The following is a 20,682-nucleotide window of genomic DNA, read 5'->3' as shown; positions in this document are numbered from 1 at the left end:
AAGGAACCATTCACTGTTGCGTGGTAGCTTGCAACGCACGGCTGCATCGACGGACCATCGGCTATCGTCGTTGGTCAGTTTACTCGGATCAGGCAATTCGAAGCGTCGTTTCGTTGCCAACAACGTGCCTTCGCCGTCGCTAATTCAACCTCAACGAGTTGATGCTGACTGATAATAATATTCCATTACAGCACTGAGACCGTACATCACTGGTCGTCACGCGGATCGTCCACAACACGATACCATCTACATGAGGCGTTAATTATGTGCCGTCCTACCGCGTTACACAGCCACTCGAGATATCTTTGGCCAGGTGGAAACGAGATGTTCAGAACCGCTTCTCCACGTCCATCTTTTTCTTACCACTGTTCCGATTTTCGTTTTCTTCTACGATTTTTTCTACCCTTATTCGCTAACCAGCCAATCCTCCTGCCCTCATTTCTCTTATCTTATTCTACCTCTATATATGTATATGTACAGCTGTCGTATGCTAGTTGGTATAACATTAAACTCTCGCGTTATAATCGTCTCTAATTCTTCTTCGAGCAGTGGTGCAAACGAGAATGTTGAGCGCTACAGCGTGGCAGTTACGAATGACACCGATAATCTAATGATTATTTCGACTAATGGTCGCGACAGTAATTAGAAATTAAATCGAAGAGCCATTTTCAAGGTATAATGTGTCCATTAGTGATACGAAATGGAAACTTTCTGGGAATGAATCAGATATTAAGTTGATTTTTCGTTCACGGTACAGCGTGTACGTTTTATGGACGAAACAGTTATACTTCAAATAGAAAATAATTGTGGCTTACGTTTTGTACGTTGTGTAGTTAATTAGAATTTAATGTAATAAAATGCGGTCGTACGAATCTTGCCATATATCTCTAGAATATTTTAAACGTACTAATATCTACAATTTTATAAAGAGTGCAGAATTTTCATTTACTAATTATCGTATTTCTTATATATTCTATGAATGCTATAAATGTATATTTCAGTTCAATAATCGGGAGCATCTAAATATAATATAATAAGTATCTTTTAATGATTTTATCAGCTTTTAATAAAAAGCATAAAAGACTAATAACAACTGGTTTAACGTGTTGCTATGGACTGTACAAAAGGAAAATTTATGACAGTTATAATTTACAATTAATTGCTAAATAGGAGGATAAAAATTTATTTGCAGGTGATGCCGTTATCACTGATTTACGATCTTACGGATAAACGTAGGTACGGCCATCATTCAAATTAATGTTTTACTTTTATTATTAACATACATATGCTGCATGGTAATCACTGTTTAACGAACGCACTTGTACAGCAGCTGCCAAACGCGGGGTAATTGAGGTACAGGACAAGTTTGATTGCCGGGAGTCGGTTGAACTGTAAACGATATAAATTGAAAGTAAATATAATTTAATTGCCTGCATTATTACGAACGTAATCGAGCATATATTGACGTTTCGATCGCATCACGAAACACGAAAGAAGAATATTTACCGTGAACGCGTATCGGTGTATCAATTGAATATTTAATTTCACTTTTATGAAGTAATATCTCCGAGGAATTTATCTCTCGGTATCTATTCTTACCATCGATTATCACGGCTATAACTAGTGGTCTATTGTCCTAATTTTATAGGCGATAATTCCCTTTAAAGACTAATTTATTAGCCAATCATGAGTAAACGTATGTAGTTTTAAGTCATGTGAAAAAGTTTACTAGATTTGGTACCAACACAGAATAAAAGAAAAATTTATGTATATGTGAAAAATATGAATGTGATAATTTCACTTGTAAAAGAGATGATCGAACTCCAAAACTGTGTTAGGATGAAGAGAGAACTTGCTGTTCACGTTATTAAGAGTTCTAGATGATTTTTCATCGTGGTTAATAGATCGTGTAAAACGAGAATCGTGATGCTCTTTCGATTATTTCTCGCGTAATAACAGCACGAGCTCTAATTATTCGATTTATCACAGCTTCATGAAGCGTTAGGTTGGTAAACGTTGAATGTACTGTTACGTTTATCAAATCACGTGTTTATGATTGGATCGGACGTAATGGACGTATATTATGGCAAGCACCAGATCTGAGACTATTAGACTTCTTTCTGCGGGGAAAATTTAAAAGAAGATGTTTACCGACAATAACCTATCATTCTAGAAGACATAATGGATCAAATAATTAGAGCTTACGTTGTTATTACTCTGGCAATAATCGAAACACCATCACAATCCGTGATTGCTCTTTTCAGACAACATACCATCGCTAATGGACATCATTTTGAGATTTATTAGTATAAACAGCAATCTTACTGGAATTATACTAACACTCTTTTGGTATTTAGCTACTAACTGGTATAATTGTGATCATAAGTAGTTACTATAGTTTAAATGAGATTTAAATTAGACTATTTAATTTTAATTCGTACATACATATAATGTTGTTCATGTTTTATGTGATAATTGTCATTGGTACTTTTTGTCAGGATACTTTATTTTAAAAAATGTACTTTCTTCATTTAAAAAAATTCAGATTGTCCTAAAGTATTTTTCACTATTTTGATAATTTATTAAAAGCAAAGATACTTCATCGAATCGTCATTTAACGGTGACAGGCAGAAAAGTTTTCGTTTTACTCGAACAAAAGCCAGAGAAGCTGATGATTCGTTAATGCATGGTTGATATCTAATTGTCAGTGGCGTAATTATTCTGGAAACTCGATCAACGATCAAATAAATCGATTACATTCGCGGAACGGACCCATCCTACATAATCGAGTTGAATCCTCATTAAAAGGAGCAAATTGACAATTCCTCGTGTATCGACTCGGGCCAATCGAAGCGTGCGTGGCACGCTTACGTGGCATTTATACACGCTACGTATCCTATAACTTGGTTTATCGTTGAAACGTCTGAATCACTAGCCCCTTGCATATCTTGAAATCAAACCAATCTAACATCTCCGCTAATTTACGCTGCAAGCAATTTAATTCGTCAGTGAAATAGTCACACTAGCAGTAGGAAGTGTTAGAGACTATTAGAAGAATAGATAGAAGAAAAAATTATAGCAAATCGTATAGAATATCCTTAGAAATGTACATGCCCTGTCACTCTATAAGATAATTTTATTTTACTATCAAAAAATGAATTTATTTGTCAACAGATATAATATACATCTTAGAATAATTAAACGTTATTAACATGACAAAAATATTTAGTATGAAGATTACCAGCATTCATAGAGTTACACGAGTATCGATTTTAAACTCTTTTGTCAGTCATTGTACGTTAAAAAACAATCCTATTTGAATGTCAATTTAATTGAATTATAATACATTTATTATATTAGATATAACAATCCGCTTTGTAAGATCTGTTGTCCGTGGAATAAATTGGCGATGTATAGAAACATTTGAATATTTATATCTCGAATAAGTGTTGTTAAAATATGATTTTGATTGTTCAATGGCTATAATATGCATATATATTCTAAACTAACTACTTGGTTGAAGAAAAAAGAAATATTAATATATATTTTTTCATCAATTTTTATTAGGATGAAGATATTAACACATCATTTATTGGTTCCATTCGCTTGGCCATTTGAAATAGTTCGGTTTATGGCTATTGACAGTTTGTGGACGATAGGATGTCAAATGTATAAAGCCATTGAATGAGAAAATGAATAACGTGAATCCGTTCGGGTGAAAGGACTGCAACGACTGTCAGGAGACTTCGCGTCGGGAGAGAAATCTAAACTGCACTTTCGTGCGAGTAAACTTTAAGGAGTCATATGTCAAGATGTCGCACCGGATGACAGAAATTCCCTTTAGTTACTGTCGCGATAAAGCGTTTCTTTATTTTGAGAAAAGAAGATGTAAGTTCGCGTTGACACGACAGAGAACAAAGAAGAGTCGTAGGTTGAAGAAACCACCAACTGCTTATTACGAGTCTTCTTTATCATTTATCTTTACGACGAAACGTTACAGGGCACTGATATTAAATTTTTCAACTTTAATAATTGCATCTGAAAGGAACAGAGATAACAAATATACGAAAGGTTAAAAATTATAGTGATGTAACTAAAAATTTTAAGAATTTGAATTGATTTCGTTCTTCAGTTAATTTTAGTTTTATACCTAAGCTGGTTTATTATTATACGTGTTGGTTGGTTTATTAAAAATTTTAATAGTCAGTGTATATTAAAATCACTTTAAATACAAGTGCAGAGATAGTATATGCTCAATGCTACTGATCAACTCTACGCTATTCGACTGTATGACTCGCTATATTGATCCGCTATAATGATTGTCCTAGAGAGCATGTTCGTCTATTTGTATCGACCGGTGGTATTGTAAAAAGTACAAATGTAACTCCGGTTGACAATCACAAATAACGGCGATAATGTTTCGTCAGGAGTTCGTTTACCTTTAAACCTAGCAAACCGTACACAATGTTGACACTCCAAAGCACAACAATATGTATCTCTCCCGATTCAAATCTTCCATTGAATCATGTGCCGCTACATACCTAATAATGTTGTGATATGTTGATTTTATTCTGTGGTTGAAACGTGTTTTTGCGATTATAATTTTTGTAATAATAAATATGATTTTTTTTATAAAAGACAAATGATTTACATTATTATCTGGTGATTTTATGTTCAATGAATTGCGGATGTTAAAACCATAATTATTAATTTATCACAAAATATATTGTTTTACCACTGACAACTATTTGAGTATTAAAATCACTGACTATTTTGAAGAAATAGGTTATGAATTATCAATAAGTTATGCACAATATTAAAATGTAAATAATTTAGAAGACAAATAATGATCGATGCATTAGCAACGTATGAATATTTATTATTTTTACGCTTGCATAGCGTTTATCATTAGCATTTGTCATTTATTTTAAAGTATATTTCATAATATTCGTATATTATTAGCTCCGTTAAACTAATTATTGTTAGTTTATTGGTAATGATCATCCAATTGCAAATTAATTTCGATCAAACATAAAATAGTTTACTTACCAATATTAACGCAATAGTTGGCTCTTCTGAACCAGTTCTGAAACAGACACAAAAATATTCCAATTAAAAATGATATTAAATAAATAAAACAAGTATATTTCTAAAGAAAGTAAAATCATGTGATAATGTAACAAGAATGACGAAATACATTGTGTATATTTTGAACAACTCTACTACAGTAACTTTCCTAAAATTGATCGCTGTACTTGTAACATAACTTTCATTCTTTTGAAGCCATTGATTTCAGATAGCTCCATAAATAAAACCACACTGGTTTGAAATTTCAGATTCTAATGGTAAAGTGTTCAATATGTCTTGGATATATCCGTCTATTTGAGGATCGATTTATTCGAAGAATAGATCATACACCTCGTTTCACGCGGATAGCTCTCACATAAAGACATTCCAAGTAATATACCGAACGGCACGTAATACCATTACAGTAAGTTATTAGTGCTACTATAATGACACGTGCAATACAGTTAGCAATATCGCACGCGAGACGCGAAACGCTTGTGAATATTGAAATGGTATGCGTGCATCAGCCCCATGAAAATCGCTACTGCCTTCCAGCGATCACGTCTATTTGAAGTGTGTTCTAGCTGCATTAACTAGTCTTATCTACACGTGTTGCAATGCAATGAGAAGAACATTTATTTTAATCTGTTCTACGTTAGATCCAAATACAAGTGAATTATCTATCTCCAATAAATTGTATTACGTGATTAATTGATAGACCAGAACTTGGAAGGAATCACGTAACGATGATAGATGTTAAGTGTGTTGATAAAATAGATATTGGGTTTGAATTATTGATGTGTCGTAAAGTTGATCCAAAGGACAGAAACATAATGAATTGATAGGTTTTCTTAGATGCAGCGTGTGTTAAGAAAATGTCTATATTTTATTTAACAATTCTTTTACTTTCTGCTGAAAATATCGGAAAATTGCTTTGGTTCTCCATTCTTTGGATAGCTTTACATCGAGATCATCGATATCGTACAATTTTTATTAAGAACATTTTCGTTTCATTCATATTTTTTGACACATTTAACTATTCTTAGCTAACCTCAACACACTGTGTATAGCAAGATTGAATTCTGACACAACAATAGTGAAACCATTTTCACTCGTCATAGTCTGTTTAAATCCTTTCCTTGTGATCTCCTTTCCACTGCGTATACTACGAAGGAAAGGAAAGCGAGTTATTGTTTCACGGTCGGATTAAGGAATAAATAGTATCCTCTGCATCTTATGACGATCTAATGACGAGTCTCACGAATCCAAGTATCTTCGATGGTTTTACATGAATTATAATCTCGCGGTTGGTTAGACACCTGGCCAAGTCAAACCAGCGATAAAGCCATGAAAATTCTGGCGTCGTATTATCACCAGGTCTAAGAAATAAACGTCAGCGGAAGACCTCCGCTGAACTTTTTAATATGACACATAGCCTTCGTACCAGCCGTTATAAGAAGTCAGGCTACGGAATTTAAATTCTTTTCACAGTTTCTCGGAGAATCCGCCTTAGAAAACGAGCGAAGAGGAAAAGAGTGGATAGGGGTAGATAGGGTGGGGGCGCAGAAAGAAATATTAATTCCAGGTTTTTCTCTTGCCCTGCCTGTAAGAAGGTGCGACTATACGTGGCTCTCATATTCCAAGTAGCGGAGCTTGCGAGGGACCGAGTCAAGAAGGTAGAGATGACGAATAAATTTCCGTCTATGAAAGCTGGTAATGGATGAACACGGGCCTCCAGCTAATAACATCTATCAGCGTGAAACTTTTAAATCGAACGGCTCGGGCACAATGGCCGAAAAAGATTCGGGTCGTTCATTGTACGAATATTATGGCGTGATAGCATTACGTAGTAATTTTTTAAACAACAGAGGTTAATGTTGATTTTATAATTCTGGCGTTGATTGAGAAATCGCTTCGTTATTTCAATACCCGAATCGTAAATCATGTAATGACGACAGTAATTGAAAGGCGTGGATGAAATTCATAGCGGAATTTTTAACAAATTTAGCAGTGAAATAACGCATGGTGTTGCGAGTACTGTTATGGCATGTACTGTTATCTTAAATGATTACAGTATGCTTCTATGGATGATTTCGTTTATGAGGTAAGTTTGGTTTCAGCGTTAGTTTGGAATATTGGGAAATTAGACAAAATTAATTATTTGTCTTGGCGAAAGTGTTACACGTGGAAATATTGCACGTATGAACTGAGTAAGATTAATATTAAGTGTGTAAATATTATTATAGCCTTTCGCAATATCTTTCAAATTCAATTATAGTTTCCTCGATTAATGTGTACTCGGTGTTGTATGATATCCGTATGAAGGGTAAAAGAAGACATCCTATTTATTGTTATATTTGAACTAATTGCTCTATAAATTATCCCCGTTTTTTATTATAAACTTTAACTTTGCAGTATATTGCTTGGTGTGTGACTTTTTAGAAGCACTTATATATAAATCGTTCTATAGAAAAAATGTAGAGGTTATACCAATGATTTATCAAAAATTGTATATTTTATTTGCAAAAATAGTTATTTCCAAATACCTCAAAACTACAGAAAGATTCAATATATATACATTTTCGAAATATCCAGAAATCCTGCTGCGTGTATCTTCAACGTTTCCACTTCATTGACAAAGCAATATGTCGATCAGCTAGAAACTAAAATCAATTAAACCAAAGTGATGGATTATTAATATCTAGATGTATATTTTTTCAATTTTGATGCAACGTATCCTGCTAAACACGTTACTTTTCATTAGGCATGGGTCGCCGGCATTTAAAAGCGGTAAGAGGATCAATCAACTATTCCTGTGAAACACGTTCTGCGTATCGATAAAACGTTATTTTATGGCTCATAACCGCGGCGAATGCGGCAGTAATAACCGTAACATTAATAATTAGCCAGCGTACAGTGTGTAACATGCTGTCATGCGACTAATGCGACTGAAAAGGGTCGTAAAAGCAATGCTTCCGGTGTTTCCCACCTCTTTTGTCCTTTCTTGTTTGCCTTTTTTCTTCTTTAGGATCGATTAGGCATTTACTGGCCCCGGTGTATACGATTTCATCGAAACGATCCGTCGGTTTTTCATCGGTCACAGACGATACTGCGTAGAGCTCGGTACGATCGTTTAATACGACAGTCGACATAAATCGGCGAATCGAGGCTCAAGTACCACTCGAGATCTGAAATTGTACCGTTTAATCTGCCGATAATGGGCATTTCCAACGGAGATACGTAGATACGTAGATACACATATTTGTCTAGCTTGCTGCGTGCAACTGTTTCAACTGCCGCCGATTTGTTCCTCTTTGCGCAGACGCCAACGCTTTCGCCCCTGTCTGGTCGTTCCAACACTCAACCGCGAGGTCAAGAGTCTGTTTCGACTTTACTGCCATTCGATCCTTTAATTAAATCGTCCAGCTACCGTTCTAATCTGATTTTCGTCCCTGAGCTCAGAGGATAATGTTTAGGGTGATATACACACGCGGAGTGTCATTGGACAAAGTAGCAATTTGCGACAACCAATTATCAGATTTTAATCGTGTGAAGATTGTGTTCGTTTGATAGGTACATTTTTTCTAAAGGTTTTCTAACGTATTTCAGAAATTGTTATTATTATTGTTATTATTAGAAACGTTATTTGTAGCGAACTTTATAGAAGCTTTACGCATTCATGGATTGGCAATTACGATCAATATATTTGATTCTTCACTGTTTATTTCATTATTTTATTTCTATTTAATCGATCATTTTTTATGTTTATATTCCATATAACTATCATAATGGAATGTTTACATGCTGTTCGATGATTATAAATTGAATTTGTTTTAACAAAATTAAATATTTCTCATACAGTGCTTCAGTTTTCGATACGATTCATTATGATTTGTATAGTAGATACATAATGTTTAGAATTGCTACTAAGTAAGGCTATCTACGTAAGTAATATAAGATATAGAAATTAATATTCATAAGGAAAATTGGTTTTATGAGATAAAATATGACTACGACAATTCATAAATTACGTTGTAATACTTTCATACTAATAGACTTGCGTACCACAATGAGCAATTTACAAAGGGCTTGCCTCAGATTCACCAGAGGACATGCATCATAGGAGAATCTTCCATGACAACGAATACGCATTCGTCTTGATTATCGAACCGGCAGATGGCTGACAGTCGTCTTGCCGCACAATGCGATTATGTCATTTAATTGATGCTCATTTATTACGTCAACACAAGGTAATAAATATTTTCAATAATCACTTCGTACAGAAACAGATAGAAAAACAATAAATATCTACAGAATCTAATCGTTCAATTATCAAGAAATAAACAATTATACTTCAAGGTAATAAAATCTATAAATAATTTTAATGAGTCACGACGTCTGAAGAATACTTTCCAGTCTCACAAACAATGATATAGAATACGAAGATGTACCAATAGAAGAAAGAAGGATATTGAAAATGGGTTACAAATATAGATCGAGAGTTTTCTAAGTATCTGCATCGTCACTTGAAATATAACATGTTGACAGACCTATCTAATAGAGATTCAGTGGCTCATAGCAGTAAGAGTAACAGAGCAGTAAGAGTAGCTAGACCAGCTGCTAAACCGGCCGCGTCGCGTAGATAATCCAATGAAGAAAAGAGAGAATGGTGAAAAGAGTATTATGGGGCATGGTTTATAGCACAAAGTACACCGGAGGAACTTACAACGTCGTTTGCTATATGACATATGTTTAGAAGAGACGGCCAGTTCTTGAATAGCCAAATAAACGACCGAGGTTATAGAATCCATCAGCATCTAATCCTAGCATGAGTCGCCTTCGTATTATCGTTTTCATCGTAGTTTCACACCGTCAACGGTTCTTTGCATTAATGTTTTCTTCCAATCTCTGCTTCCTCTTGGGTTATCTGATTTTGCTATAATCCTTCTTACCTACCGTCTGCTCGATCATGTGCTGAACAGAATAGTCGCTACTAATAGCCTGGCTATAACTATCGGCTTTACTAGCTCTTATTATCCATTTATTATCCGGATTTATTATGTATTTTGCTGGTTAACATGCACTAAAACCGAAATAACATTCCATAGAATTGTTTTCTTAATACTGAATTGCGTGATGTGGTAATTTATGTTGACAGTGATGGCCGAATCTGTATCCTCTATTAATTTTACTTTTAATACCTAGTCGATGCTTTTTATGGATATTGTCCAATATAAATTCCATTTCTGTGCATTTATAAGTCGCCTATAGGCGCTAATCGTGAGCATCATCCATCCTTGAGCATCTTCGATTAAAAGGATATAAAGGATATTACGAATTAAAAGAGGTCAAGTGAAATAAAAAGCGTAACTTTTAATGAATGTAGCAGTAAATGTGTGAAATATGCAACGAATGTGTAATCATTGTTACTAAAAACGATAATTTTAATTGCAGGCCTATATCAATCCGGAGCTTAATTCTTTTCGATTCCAATATATATAAAGTTTATTCTTTTATGTCATAATTTAACTTGTAGATATACTAATGGTTACAACATCAATAAGTAATAGAAATACAATAAACAGAAATTACGAGCAGATTTTCGAACCAATTTATTCTTTACAAGCCACTCAGTACAAAATATAAATTGCTTGAGCTACAAAGAATTATCTCCTACATCGAATAAAGGAAACTGAACAACTTTAATCCTAATGTTACATCTACTCATCAATAAACGATATTATCAAGATCCATTTAAGGATATACCACGTTCAGCTCACCGAATAATTCGCGAATCTTACAAAGAATCTTCTGCACCTACTTATAATTTCTAGTTATACTAGCTTTGTGTTTTTCTAATTCCTGTTCGAAGTTAGCACCTTGTCATTCGAATGGATCGCATATATTTGTCGGTACAGCATGTTGGATATAGAATATGGTCAAAGATGGCACACGGCGTGGCTGTTCGCGACGATGAGCGTGGCACGGTCTCGTGGTAACTCCATAGCTTGGTTATTATAAATTCTCTGGCAGTAACCGCGGAGTAGGTAGCTGCTACGTAGCTACGTACTTGGATAATAGTCTAAAACAAGTACCGCCACGAAAAGGGCGAGGTCAACTTGTCTGTCGCATATTAAAGACACTGTGCATGTATCCCTATCTCGCTAAAGGCAGGAATGCGCATACGTGGTTCTCTGGTAAGTGGCTCGTATATTGGGACGTATGTCTGACCGGTAGTATCGAACAGGAAGAAATTTTCTTCTGCTTCAACACGGTCTATCGCTACTTTCGGATTCATTGCAGTCATGGAAAGAAATACGCTGTTGGCAAACCAAAAATAGCCTTGCGTCTCGAATTTATGTGATATTTCGTTAGTTTCAACCACAAAACGAGCGATAGCAGTCGCTTAGGTGTTAGCTAAGTTATGCAGAGATAACCTATTCTTTAGTTGCCAGGTGATAACGAGTTTGATTTCGTCATAATTTCATCACTCATCAACCCGGAACTTTGATAGAAAACAATTTTCCTTGGAAAGAGACAGTCAAAAGAATTTTGAACGATCCGGTACACAAAGTATTCACGAACCCTACTCTATTGCGTTACCACAGTTTGCAACTACTTCGAAGATAATTAACGTCACGTGATCCCTTGGAAGCGTCTTAGTATCGTTATCGGGCAAAGTACACTGTTAGGTACCTGCTTTGTACCTGCTGCGGACTCAACACTGTCGGCCAAAGTATACGTTGGCGGTTGATCGTAAAATTAGTGGGACGTCTTGGCAACTTGTCCCGAGTAAAACTAAATTCCTCCGGCGAACAAGCTTCTGGTTACGTCATCGTTCAGAAAAGAATGGCCAGGGGGAGAGAAGAAGGGGGAGTGGATTTTTCAACAGAGCAGGGAATGTCTTCGCAACGACAGGATGGAAAAGATGCGGAACCGATCTCGACTTTACCTCGCTAGCCGATCATTAATGGCCGTGAAACTGTACTCGATTAAACCATCGATTGTTCCGAAGGAGATCGTTAACAATTTTTTGCCGCCCTCGCTCTTTAGCGCTGTTAATGCTCGATAAAGAATTCTTCGACACGTGGGAGGTAGACTCAAAGAACGAAAGAAAATAATAAAGAAATATAGAAGTGAAAGAAAGTAGGAAGAGAAATAAAATGGAGGGAAGAATTTTTCACGGAAGGTGGTCGACAATATTTTAAGTCTTTCTTGAAAAATTTTAGAAATAGTTCTCTTTATCTTTCTCTGTCGACTGTCCCCTCGGTCGTTTCACCTCTACCGATTACGGTTTCCTCTGGACTTGTTCATAAGGCAGCCACCATCCCGGGAAATTTCCATAAAGAGCACCGAACCTCGCAGAAGTATCCGTACAAAGGATTGCTTTATGAATTTGCGCGAGATCTATCCGGCCAAGACGTGAATAATATGCACCTGCTGCAACCGTAGAATGAGCTACGTGCGGCAGTTCCTATTAACCTTCCTGCTCGAGTCACGTCTCTACCGAATATTCGCCCGAATTTCCTCACGTTTTATCGTCCGGGGCTCTGATTTCCCCGCGACCAAACTAACGACCTAGACGACCGGTCATAACTGTGCCCATTCCCTGCGATTTCGCGAACGAAGGCCCCTACGGCGGTCACGAAACTGTGCAGCGACGCGTATGGAATTCAAAAATGCCTGTCGCCCGACCCAGTCTTCCAAACACGCATACTTCAACAACATTTCAAATTTTACAGAAGTTAGATGCTCCCTGTGTACTTTAGACTTGAAGCTTCGGGTGCTTTTATGTCAAGAGAGAAGAAATTCAGCTTGAAATTCACTGCTGCCTCTACAAGATACTGTTACAGATGATTATTATAGGAAAACAAGTAGATAGAGGAGAATCTTGGTTATTCCAAGCAATCATGACATACGCTGTTTGGATAGTTGAATAATTTTGTTTCTAGAGTAATATTTTATAAATATCAACATTGAACGAACAAACCTTTCGAATAAGAATGAAACGATTTCGTTCAGTTTCTATTATCGGCTCCAAATCTTTTTTTATAAGAGATCATTCTCGAGCTTTTCCATTAATACGTATTTCAGTAATCCGCATATTTTCTAACAACGAGCGAAACGTACATATGCGATGTTTGTAAGCGGAGTGTGTCACTAGCCAGACATAAATTCTGGGGATTAGTGGAAAGGTAACAAATATGCATTGATTTTGATTGACGTTGCGATCAATTTTAATGTATATTTAATCGGACAAATGTCATAAACTTCAAGAATTCTACGAGTGACCCGACTCTCTCACGGAAACACCAGAGTCCACACTCTGGCATCGATAACAACGGGTTCGCCTCGTCCAGCTGCTTAACTTACTAAACGGAAGAGTAATCAGTTGCATTGTCGCTCGCAGATCGAACGATCGAGTCGAAATAACTCCCGAGTAAGTATCCCCTTATCTCTGTAACTCGGATCTTTATCGAGAAGGATTTATCGATCGGTAGCGTCACGGCGAGCCGGTTGTAAAAATATTAATTAGTCGCCGAGAGGGCAGTATATAGGTTGCGGTCAGGCTTGGTATGCGATTGCCGCGTGCAAGCAATGCCCGTATTCGTTGACCTAGCCGGTAACCAGCTCGAGCCGTTGCATAAGTAGCCTACATAAATTGCCAGCTGAGTAGCGTGTACCTGGAACAATAAAGAGGCCAGGGGAAAGGGACAAGAGCGCGACAAGAAAAGAGAGAGAGAGAGAGAGAGAGTCATCGTTGTACGCGATGGACACGCACGCGTGTACATGCGGAAAAGAGGAAGCGAGGGTGGGAGCTGCTTAACGCCAATAGAGATCACTTTGTTACACTTAAACGAAACGCAGAATGGAAATACAGTTGGTGAAGAAAGTATTTGAACACTTGTAGATGCATTTTATGAATAGGTGTATCGTGTGTTTTAAAATTTGGAACTAATATTCCGTGAATATCCTTAATATTCAGAATGATCTTTGACACTCATTATATGCTTAAGATAGCTGTTCCTGTTATGTACTAATTTTTCTAAATATATGTTTGTAACAAATACCCTGTACTTTCTATATACGTGAATTACCAAAGCAGTCACAATAGCCTTGTTACAGTTATAGCATTACAGTGTTAATGAAATTAATGTCAAAGTTTTAATGAAATGTCAACATTTTGTAGATGTCGATAATAGGGACATATAGTTTGTTTATGATAAGTGTCGAAATACTTTCGCGAGCCACTGTACGGCGTCGTGACGATCCACGTGCTTGTAAGCTGACTTGGCCAGTGCACAGGTGGGCTCGTGTGGTTTCGCTCGTATGCCAACTCATACGCGCTTTCTGTAACGGTCTTTGCGTGAAGCAGTTTCAGCCAGGGGATCTCGAGAGTTCGTCAGACGGGACAAACCAAAGTTAGACATTTAGGCTAGTGAGCGTTATCGAGTAGGTTAACGAGCCCGTGGCACTTGCGGTTCACCAATGATCATATATATGTAAAATACCTTTGCACTGTAATGACGGAACGTTGATGTGGTTTATTATAATTGCTGTGGGAGCTGTAAAAGCGACGAGCAGAAATAGGAAATTCTCTTTGAGAAGATATCTGATACTTTTTTGCGTGCTTCTCCTGGCTTCTTGCCTTTTGGGAGTCCTACTTTTGAATGTGACAAATTGAACGTTCGCTATTGTTGGTTTATTGACTTCTTCTTGGCGAACTCTGTTCGCCATGATGATTTCCGTTTTACTGGTTATGTGGCTCATTATAGACGCGAAGAAATTGCTTAAAGATATCTAAAGTGCTGTCTCCAATTTAACAAGTATGCATAGTAACAGCATAGAGATTTGTAATTTACTGTTATTTGTGTTGTAACAGAATTACTACTAATGACTCATATGGTATGATGATTCAATTATTTAGGTAATGCTGCTGACACGAATGTTGTATTTTAGTTTTTATTACTTTTCCATTGAGTTACAAAATGTAGGTCTGACTAGTGCCACATCCTACTTATGAATGTCATGCGTTAAGTGATTTTGAATAAGATCAGTAAGATTTACAATGAATGAATGAATGACAAGTAAGATTTTGAAAGCAAATCTAGGAATAGAATGGCGGATAAACTGATTCCTCAAAAATAGCTGGAAATATACAATCATGTATGATCAAGTTTTATAAGAAACACCGCAGTTGCCTCAGTATTGATAATTATGAAAATAATTATCTACTATAAATCAATCGTGTACACGTGTAATTACACATATCCGCTTAAAGAAATTTTTTTTACTGTACTTAATGAAATATCTGGCATAACTGTTAAGGTCCAGAGAAAACTAACGATGTCACGGTGACCTCGTACTTCAAAAGGTTACGTTTGAAACGAATATCGCGCACGAAACCAAACTTTTTTTTAAAAAAAGATATTGGAAATATCAAACGAACGATTCGGGGTTATTAACGTTTAAATCGTAAATTAAATAGACATTACAGTAGGCCGGTTATTACTTCGGTATTCGAGTCTGTCGAATAGATAGATTGAGCAGGCTTTCGTAATGTTTGTTGTCGAAAAAATCCTGTGAAATTTATTGCGCAACCGTGCAATTTACGAGACAGATATATTTGATGATGATGAAAGCTCTTTGATGCCGAGCGTGGGAGGTATCGTGCTACAACTACGATGGGGTATAGGTCATGAAGGTCGAGGACCTTTTCGATCCAACCGATGAAATCGGGTTTGTTACGCGTACGTTGAGGTTCGGCCAAACTAGAAAATGAATCGTCGGTTGTCGGAGGCTGTGTATGGAACACGGTGGAAAACGTATCCAACCGGATTTATCTGACGGGCGTTATCAGAGTGACAAATAATTATACAGCTGATTTAATAATGTTCTCTATCGTATACGGGCGATCTTAGTGTGGCGGGTTTGAATCAGCGGGACGATAAATCGGGTAATGGAACTAGATGGTAACGACATTTATCGAGATCGTTCTTTGCGCAGCCATTTGCACGCCGTCTTGGATTTCCGTTGATCGTTAGATAACGCGATATTTCTTAGTTCCCTTTCGTCGCCCTGCCTCTATATTCGTTAGGATAAATTTGTCACGAAATGCATACATGGGAGAGCATATATGGAGATAGTGTTATTTATTTGAACTAGCCAGTTACGTGTGCGCGTACCTCCATCGCTGCTATTTACTACGACGTTCAAGCTCCCCTTCCGGTTAGGATGTAAGCTTCGAGGTATTATGTGTTATTTTGGCGCCTGCTTTAACCAGACGCATATTTCACGCGTCCCACTTTCTTGTCACGAATCCGAGGCCGCGAGGCAACCGGTCTACCTGCGAAAGGAGCTCGCCTGTCGTTTTTGCGCATAGCAGCGCACGGTATGCACCGAACTGACTTGACTCAGCAAACGTCGTCGGGTTTAACGGTACACGCCAGATTGGAACCGTCCACGGTACCCTGGTAGTTACGTTTGGTCCCACGAGAAACTTTGCCGCTTGGTTTACGAGGCTATCAAATCGATAAACAAGTTCGCTGGTAGAGATTAGTTCCTACGAGTAGGAGGAGTCAGATTATCAGGATTATTTATACGGAAAATGCAAACCAATGCTCCTTGAGTGCGCGAGGAATAATCTTAATATATATGGATAATATTCATGAAGTATAACTGAATCGATAAAGGCGTGGGCCAGTAAGAGAAATTTCTCTAGCTAAGTAAACCGGACCAACTGGATAAACAAGAATTATATGCGTGTACCGATCTTGATTAGAGTGTTGTCGAAAGTTTTAATTTCCTTAATGTGATGTCGATACTGTTCGGCTAATTAGAATCGAGCGATATCATAGAGGAGAGTGGAGGTCTCCCAGGAGTGTCGCATGGTACTGACCCGGAGATCACTGTCCAACCTCTAATTTCCTCCCGTTACCTCGTATCTATACCGTTGTGTCGTATCTATACGTGGTCACACTCCTACGGTAACCCCCCGCCAACCCTCCTCGTTCACCTCTTGCTCCTTGTGTTGTCGTCGCCTATGACCCGACCTGAATGTACACAACGGGGCCAATAGCAATTACGAGTAGCTATATGGTCCTCTTCGTGAACAATGAATCGATCGTTTTGATCAAGTTATGGCACGAAACCTGAACAATTGGCCTTTTCTGAACGTACAATACGTGTATTAGAGTATCGTATTAAATGTGAATTGTTTTTTTGTTCAAAAACTGCAGAAAAGATAGACTTAAATGATAAATAGGTCAAATTCGCTAGAGAAAGCAACGTATTCAAATATTTATTCACCTCTAGTAAAACTCTTATTTTCTTCGTGTTTACACGAGGAATAATATATTATTGAGACGAGAGATACGTAATTGATAACATATATACATAATATATAATAACTTATTAATTGGATAACATGATTTTTTGATGTCTATTAAACGTTTTCTGAGAAACAATGACACTTAGAAGAAAAAGTATAATACTGTGAAATAGTATTACCGTATTGTTATATAGTTAATCGTCTTTTTTTGAAGTCGAATAAAATTCATGAAATTATGTATACAAATTTTGAATTTACGATTAAACTGCGTTCGTTAATATTATTGTCGAATTTCATTTTTGAGATAAACATTTACCGAAGTTTAATATCATCACACTAGATCACGATTTAACTACCATTAAACCGGCTTTTACGGCAATAGTATAACACAGCGAGGACATCGGAAAACCATGGTCGTTCCTATGACAAAGATTAATTCCCTTTATTATCATTTCCGTGACGCAGTCATTTTAGTCATTATTCCGGCATTTGCACGAGCAAAAGTGTCCATGCGAAATGAACGCAGTTAAATGACTACGTAATCGTCCTATTGCCAGCTTTAATAAATACACGCTTAGAAAGTCTCATGTATATGATCAATGATACCTATTCATTAATATCATCATCGTTTCACTTATTTTCTGTGAAATAGTGAAATTTCACGTAGTATAGAACGCAAGTTTAATGTATAAAATAGCAGCTTATAAAATTCCAGAATAAATTCTCTGGAACAAAAAGAATCTTAAAATTCCGACTAGTCATACACTAAAGTATATATAGTCTACGCTTACTGGAACCATAATTTTGGAGTCTTCAGAACATTTTTTGTCGAAAGAAAAAGTCCATAACGTGTCGAGTCGAATGATGGACCAGAATTTATACTTCCGTGTTAGTTCCTCAAATTATATCGCTGGTATTGCGATTTTTGCCGGTTCATGTAAGTGAATTCGAAATAGCGGATATCAACGGAATCATGATCGTCGTCAAACGGCACATGATCGCCGCGCACATGATGAGGTACACCGCAAGAATATACGAGGAAAATTGAAGTAAAGTCACTTAAGTGTTTACCCACGTTCTCAATTATATACGATGAACCCTTGGCACCAAAATAATTATCTTTTGCAGTCCGTTACTCGAGACTCTGAGCACAAGAGTATAAATCGACCATCTTAGACAGCATCTCTCTGTTCTCGTTGTACGTTCTAATAGACTGTTACATATATACAAGAACGTTCAGAAGCAAGTTCCCAGGCTTAAAAGGCATTAAAAAAGATGACCGGGTAATGTAATTCCGCGAATAGATCTTCACGTCATATTTATTCTCTGCACGTTTGTGTAGAATAAAGTAAAAGTCCTTGATAACTGATATATGTAATAACATTATGTAATTGCGTGATGATGAAATAAACAGTTGTACATATAAATGACTATAACTGTTTAAGTGTAGAAAAAACTGGATCTAAACAATTGTATACATATACATATATAAATTGCCTTATATTATTTTGATTGTCTTGTTGAAAGAAACATATTTTATTTTCTATACAGTTACAGAGAGAAATAAACGTCTATAATTATTATAAGAATATAAAAATGTACAAGATGATACATTTTTATCTAGATTCTATTTCTAGCAGTATTTCTACAATTTCTATTACGGTAGACTTAAACATCATAAATTTAACTACTATTTATTGGATATTAACTTATTCATAATTATTAATTTAGATATTTTATATTTAAATAACAATAACAATTTCGAAAAATCAACACAGATACAGACGACAGAAAATGTTACACTTAATTAAGTAATATGTACTTAGCTAATTAATATGATATTCTCTAATAACAACTACAACGTACCAATTGTATTTGACGAGTGCGAATTCCAGTTCAGTTATGATTAGAGGTTTATCGAGCTATCGAAGAAAGTAATCAATCGAAGAGAGGGAGAGCACAGTTAACTCGAACGTAATAATTATCATGATCTCTCGTGAGCTCCCTCGCTTTGAGTCCGCGAATCCTCCGCAAAGTCTAGTAAGAAGGTATTAGGAACTTGGAATAGAGAGCGAACGAATCCACGAACGAGATTTAATGCGGGTCTTATCAAAGAATGTCGAGGTCTAGATAAACCGATATAACCTTATTCTGACATGTGAAATAGAACCACGTCTGGTCTTCGAATAACAGTAAATCGGTTCCATTCCGTTTGTACGACATTTCGATTAGTATCTCTTCTGCTGCCCTCCGTTGCTTTGTTGTCCATCGCTTTTTGCTACATAGAATTATATTTTCGATGTAACAAATGATTCAAGGGGTTGGACAGCTTCCTATTGGAAAATACTGTCCTTCGTGGTCGATCAGAGAGATATTCTAATTTATGATAGAAAACGTCAAGAGATAGGCCACGGTTTCGTCTAACGGTATCCCTCTATACTTATTTCATCTGCACGTTTCAATCAACACTTTCAGCTCTCTAGTTCCACTTTATTGCCCACTGTTTCTCTTCTCATTAATGGACTGCGAATTCTTTACAATTTCCTATGCTTTTACTTTTTTATATCTTTATAGCTTTACATTTGTATATGTATTTTTATATTTTTGTGAACACACGTCTAAAGAAATGGAAGCTATACAGAAATTTGCTTCACTTACTAAATGCTATAAGAAGTACTATAATTTGAATATTTAATATATGTTTGAGCATCGTGTGCACATTTTGTGTATTTTTGCGTAAACACCAAGATACGGATAGACAGTAATTTAAAAATATATAAAACTTTTAGAGGCAGAGATTTTATACGATATTCTTTTCTTAATTTTAGAAATCATAAGATTTCAAAATGAATTAGAAACGTCTTATTTATGTATAAAGCGTATTCGAAGCTCCGTGTAGGAAAGCAGAGATGAAAAGTGACCTTTTCCATCATTATTTAATTTTATCATACGTCGATATGTATTCTCTTTGGAAGGAAATTTAATGAAAACGTCTAGCAAAGGATCTGCTTTTTCAAGTAGTCATCACAGAGTCGTATCGTGTGCAAGCATTAATGTTTCAGTATTGACGCTTGTGTCAAATGGAGAAGCTTTCGGCCGCAGCTGCGCCCAGGATTTGCGCGTGTTTTTCAAAGAGGTCAGTCCGAGCAATTTTCATGAGCGAAATCAGAGAACATCGTGACCACCAAAAGGATCTGAGGACAAATATTGACTTTTATACCGAGTCAACTGTGAAAACGGGCGAGATAAAACGATAGATAACAAGAACGAAGAAAGTAGACAGG

The 20,682-nt window shown here is 36.4% G+C and overlaps 2 protein-coding genes across 2 annotated transcripts in view; one reads left to right on the top strand and one right to left on the bottom strand.

Moving 5' to 3' along the window:
- The window catches only part of LOC126865694 (uncharacterized), a 182,588-nt gene extending 177,520 nt beyond the window's left edge, over positions 1-5,068 (bottom strand). Inside the window, exon 1 of the mRNA XM_050618509.1 lies at positions 5,050-5,068. The gene's annotated coding sequence lies outside the window, so the exon portion shown is untranslated. The remainder of the gene's footprint in view (positions 1-5,049) is intronic.
- The window catches only part of LOC126865696 (autophagy-related protein 16-1), a 601,739-nt gene that overhangs the window by 450,123 nt on the left and 130,934 nt on the right, over positions 1-20,682 (top strand). The window lies entirely within an intron of this gene.

This window comes from Bombus huntii, chromosome 5 (genome assembly GCF_024542735.1).
Source record: "Bombus huntii isolate Logan2020A chromosome 5, iyBomHunt1.1, whole genome shotgun sequence".
Lineage (NCBI taxonomy): Eukaryota > Metazoa > Arthropoda > Insecta > Hymenoptera > Apidae > Bombus > Bombus huntii.
This window is presented reverse-complemented; position numbering and strand designations above follow the sequence as displayed.